This window comes from Triturus cristatus, chromosome 1_1 (assembly GCF_964204655.1).
Source record: "Triturus cristatus chromosome 1_1, aTriCri1.1, whole genome shotgun sequence".
NCBI classification, from domain to species: Eukaryota; Metazoa; Chordata; class Amphibia; order Caudata; family Salamandridae; genus Triturus; species Triturus cristatus.
In genome coordinates, this window is record NC_140579.1 from 5,889,695 (window position 1) to 5,895,694 (window position 6,000).

A 6,000-nucleotide genomic window follows, 5' to 3' on the forward strand; every position below is an offset into this window, starting at 1 on the left:
TGGTGGATCCCTCGATCCCTTCGTGTAAATATTGACCTCGTAACCTTTTTATTGCTGATAAAGAATTGCTTGTCACAAGACAACCTCCTTGAGTCCTGTGTGGTGGTGTTACTGTGCTAGTACGTGATAGGAGAAGGATCTCTCAGGAGACTTCTCGGCAGCGCTCGGCTACTTCGTGCAGTGTGAGGGCCCCCCCTTGGTGGTCGTACCGACTCCTCGGGGTCCGCCTTCCAACATTTGGTGGCCAGCGACGGGATCCGAGCCGAACGCAGTACGTACCAGCCAGTACCCACTAGCTACCCATCCAAACGAACAGCATCATGAGCAGCCAGGAAAACAACGCGACAATGGAGTTCCAGCCCGAACGGCTGGAAGAATATACGCACAAAGAATTAAAACAGTTCTGCAAAGATAAAGGCATTGCAACCACCAGCCTAGGTACCAAAGAGGAGATGCAGAAAGCTCTGAGGGCATGGTTGGAGGCCGGGGCAGGCCCCTCCCAGGAAGAAGGGCCCTTGCCCCTGACTGAGACCACAGCAACCGCACGGACTCCGGCAACCGGAGGAAGAAAGAGCCTAGAAACCGGCCTCTCCGAAGAAGAAATACGAGAGCGGGAAAAGGTCCGGAGCCACGAGCTAGAGCTCGCCCGACTGCGGCTGGACGGCGAACTCCAGCTGGCAGAAAAGAAACTGGCCCTAGAGCAGCTGCGCCTTCAAGAAGAGATAGAGGAGAAGAGACGACACCGGGAGTTGGAGGAAAAGAAACTAACTCTTGAGCACGAGCGCAGTCTCAAGGAGCTCGAGATCAAGGCCAAGAACGGAGGGACCGACACCCCCAGTACTAGAGACACTCTGCCGCCTTCCGAGGCCAAGGTACATATCCCGAAAGAGGTCGTCAAGGAGTATTACAAGAATGACGACATCCAACAATGGTTCAAGGCCTACGAGGTGGCCATGACCTCTCATCGGGTGCCCCGAAAAGACTGGGGCGCGGGCCTGTGGGGGCGGTTCCTGAGTGAGGGGCGGGACACGCTGCTCCAGCTACCGGAGGAGGTGATGACCTCCTACGATCACATGAAGGAGGCCCTGCTCACCCGCTACGGGCTAACAGCGGAAATGTACCGTCAGCGGTTCAGAGACTGCAAGAAAATCCCGGGTACCACATGGGTGGAATATGTGGACTTTTTCAGTCGGGCCCTAGAAGGGTGGATCAAAGGGAGCAAAGTAACCACCTACGGGCAGCTGGTCGACCTCATCGTGTGGGAACACCTTTCCAACAATTGCTTCGTGGAACTGAGACAGCACCTCCTCGACAGCAAAATGACCGACCCGCGAAAACTTGCCGTCGAGGCCGATCGATGGGTCAACTCCCGGGTCCCCCGGAACTCAATGGGGGAGTACCAGAGGAACCCCAACGGACCCCCCCGCCAGCGCGGTGGGGGGGGAGGGCCGAACAGGAACCGAGACCCTCCCGCCGGGGCCCCCAGGAGCCCCCCTCGAGGGCCACCGCAGCCACATCTCTCCCCGAGCCTAGCCCGAAGGGTGGGCCCGGCCCGACCCGGACCACGGCCACCAGTGACCTGCTACGGCTGCCAACAAACCGGACACTTTGCCAGCGATCCGGCCTGCCCTCTGAACCGAAGAAACGGGGCCGGCGGGCCCCCGCCCCGGCAGCTGACAGCCGCCGCCTTGGGGGGAGGAGAAGAGGAAGAGGAGGCCCTCGACCGAGAGAACACTGAGTGGGAGCCGGCAGCCATGTCCCTGGTCTGCCTGGGTAGCCGAGAGATGGTACCCTGCACCCCCATCCCAACCAACACCCAGAAGTACCGGCAGCAGGTCACGGTCAATGGACAACGGGCCGAAGCCCTTCGTGACACCGGCGCCAGTGTCACCGCTGTCCGCTGCCACCTGGTGACCCCTGAACAGATTCTACCGAATGTGCTGTGCCCCGTACGGACGGCCGACAACAGTGAAAGCCTATGCCAGATGGCCCTGGTCCCCTTCGAGTGGGGAGGGGTGACGGGCCTGCTGAAGGTGACAGTGCGCGACGAGGCCCCGGTCGACTGCCTCCTGGGGAACGACTTGGAAAGTTCCCCCTGGGCTCAAGTAGAGCGACGAGAGCACCTCCGAATGTTGGGACTGGCTGATTGGGCCTGCGCCATCACCCGGTCCATGACCACCCAGGCCCCCCGCTCATCCTCGACCTCCGGGACCGCCCAACCCGAGGGGCTCACACCCCCTCCCACCAGCAGCGAGGAGGAGGCGGACACCGACCCTGGACCCAGCGAATCCTCCCCCGAAGAGATGGCTTCTCCGAGCGCCCTCCCAGAGCTGACACAATGGCGACACGAAGGGGGCCCCACCCGAGAGCAGTTCCAGCAAGAACAACAGTCCTGTCCCTCTCTCGAAGGGGTCCGACAACAGGCGACCGCGCAAGCCAACGGTGACCAGACCGGCACCCACTGGGTCTACTGGGCCGAGGGCCTGTTGTACAGTGAACAGAAAGTAGCAGAACTCGGGGCCAGCCGCGTGTTGGTGGTCCCCCTCCGCTTCCGGGAGTTCCTTCTCAACCTGGCCCATGATGTGCCCCTCGCCGGACACTTGGGGCAGGACAAAACGTACAGTCGTCTGGTGACCCACTTCTACTGGCCCCGGATGCGGAGAGATGTGGACAACCACTGCCGGTCCTGCCAGACCTGCCAAGCCAGCGGAAAGACGGGGGGTTGGGTCAAGGCCCCCCTCCAGCCCTTTCCAGCCGTCAGCACCCCGTTCGAACGGGTCGGAATCGATATTGTGGGACCCCTGGACCTCCAAACCGCCCTGGGCCACCGCTTCATCCTGGTCCTTGTGGACCACGCCACCAGGTACCCGGAGGCGGTCCCGCTAAGAACTATAACGGCCCCTGTGGTCGGCCGGGCCTTGATGGGGATCTTCTCCCGAGTGGGATTCCCCAGCGAAGTGGTGAGCGACCGCGGCACGAACTTTATCTCCAGGTACATGCGGTCCCTGTGGCAACAGTGCGGGGTCACATACAAGTTCACGACCCCCTATCACCCTCAGGGGAACGGACTGGTTGAGCGGTTCAACCGAACATTAAAAGGGATGATCCAGGGCCTGGAAGAACCCCTCAGGCGGAAATGGGATGTCCTGCTGCCCTGCCTCCTGTTTGCCTATCGGGAGGTCCCGCAGAAGTCCCTGGGGTTCAGCCCGTTTGAACTATTGTATGGACACCCGGTCCGCGGACCGCTCAGCCTGGTCAAGGAGGGCTGGGAGATGAAGCCCCGAGGCGCCCCTCCTGACGTCTACCGATACCTCCTGACCCTCCGAAACCAGACCCGCAGGTTCCGAGCCATGGCCGAAGCCAACCTCGAGGCCAGCCAGGAGGACATGAAGCGGTGGTACGATCGCAACACCTCTACTATAGAATTCGAGCCAGGTCAGAAAGTATGGGTCATGGCCCCGGTCGAACCCGGCGCCCTCCAGGACAAGTGGACCGGGCCCTTCAAGGTGGTGGAGAAGAAAAGTCCCGTCACCTACCTGGTCGATCTGGAGTCCCCCGGAACCCCCTCCGGGTCCTACATGCTAACAGGCTAAAACCCCACTTCGCCCGGACCGAACTGAGCCTGCTGCTGGCGACTGACGAAGGGGGCGAGGACGATTCCGAGCCCTTGCCCGACCTCTTGCAATCCGACATTCGCGATGGATCAATCGAAGGGGCCCAACTCGCCTCGTCCCTGACCCCGGAACAGCGCAACGACTGCCAGCAATTACTGCGGGACTACGCAGCCCTCTTCTCTCTCACCCCGGGGGTGACCCACTGGTGCGTCCACGACGTCGACACCGGGGAGAGCCCCCCCATACGACACAGAGCCTACCGGGTGCCTGACCGAGTGCGGGCCTGCATCCAGGCCGAAGTAGCGAAGATGCTGGCCCTGGGGGTCATCGAGCCTTCCGACAGCCCGTGGGCCAGCCCTGTCGTCCTGGTGCCCAAGGCCGCAGCTCCCGGTCATCCCCCAGAGTTGCGATTCTGCGTGGACTACCGAGCCCTGAATGCAGTAACCAAGACAGACGCACACCCGATACCCCGGGCCGACGAACTCATCGACCGCCTAGGGGCCGCTCGCTACTTGAGCACGCTGGACCTCACCGCCGGGTACTGGCAAATCCAGCTCACCCCCGGCGCCCAAGAAAGATCCGCCTTTTCGACCCCGGATGGGCATTACCACTTTCGGGTGATGCCCTTCGGAATGAAGAACGCCCCGGCCACCTTCCAAAGACTGGTGAACAAGGTGTTGGCCGGGCTTGAGGCCTTCAGCGCGGCCTACTTAGATGACATTGCCGTGTACAGCAACCACTGGGCCGAGCACCTCCTCCACCTGAAGGCCGTCCTGGCCGCCCTCCAGCGGGCCGGACTCACGATCAAGGCCAGCAAATGTCAAATCGGCCACGGATCCGTGACCTACCTGGGCCATCAAGTGGGGAGCGGGCAGGTGGCCCCCCTCCAAGCGAAGATAGATGCCATCCAGACCTGGGAACCCCCCACTACCCAGACCGCTGTCCGGGCCTTCCTGGGCCTCACCGGATACTACCGGCGGTTTATCCGGGACTATGGGAGCATTGTTGGCCCCCTCACAGAGTTAACGTCCAAAATGCAGCCCAAGAAGGTACACTGGACACCCCGCTGCCAAACAGCCTTCGACACCCTAAAGACAGCCATGTGTACTGCTCCGGTGCTGCAGGCCCCGGACTACCAGAAGGAGTTCGTGGTACAGACGGACGCCTCTGAGTATGGGATCGGGGCCGTCCTCTCCCAAACTGACGAAAGGGGGCTCGACAGACCAGTGGCCTTCATCAGCCGACGACTACTGCCCCGAGAGCAACGCTGGAGCACTATTGAGCGTGAGGCCTTCGCTGTGGTGTGGGCCCTCAAGAAGCTCCGGCCCTACCTCTTTGGCACCCACTTCCGGGTCCAGACCGACCACCGGCCCTTGCAATGGTTAATGCAAATGCGGGGCGAGAACCCCAAGCTGCTGCGGTGGTCCATCTCGCTACAAGGGATGGACTTTGACGTCGAACACCGGCCCGGCAATGACCACGCCAACGCCGACGGCCTGTCCCGCTTCTTCCGCCTTGACGAGGAGAATCCCCAAGGAGATGGGTGACTCTCCATGCCTTCGGCTGGGGGGGACGCCTGTTGGACCCGGCCGCGTGGCGTGGTCCTTAACCCCCTGGATTGTGCCCGTTCCCCGCCCCGGCCTTCACGGGCCACCCGTCTGAACTGCACCAAGGCCCTTCACCCGGAGCTGCACGTGGTCGCATACTCCTCGTGGCTCCGCCATCTTGTTGGCATCCACGTCACACCGTGCACCCCCGCTCAACCCGGCCTCGACCCCAGCGAAGCCCCGACATCGAGGCACCACGAACTAGCCAGGGGGTGCCGCAGGAACCATTCATCGCCCCCGGCGGAGGACAGTATCGATGGGACCCCCAACTGTCCTCCCCTCTCGAGGTGTGATCGCCCTGCAACTCCCATGGGCCTGGCGCCTCTCCTGCTGGGCGTCTGGCCACCTCCACCCGGCCACTCCGCCCCCTCGGGCGCATAGGTCCGGACATCAAAGGGCTCCAGACCTATATCTGGGGCGATCCCACCACAGCTCGGCAGTTGTATCCCGGAGTCGAGAGCCCTGCTGATTGAATCGCGGCTGACCCTACGGAGAAGAACTCTTGTCGGAACCATCACGAGCCCTGCTGACTGCGTCGCGGCTCCTTCTTGTGAACCCTTTCTGAACCACCTGGAACATCGGAGCCCTGCTGACGCCGTCGCGGCCCAACCTCGCTGAAACCTTCCTAGGAGCCCTGCTGACGACGTCACGGCTCGAGCTGAGCAGAAACCATCTTGAGAGCCCTGCTGATTTGATCGCGGCTCTCCACGAACTGTACGCCAGAGCCCTGCTGACGCCGTCGCGGCTCGACCCATCCGAGATCCGGAGGTCCTCCAGCT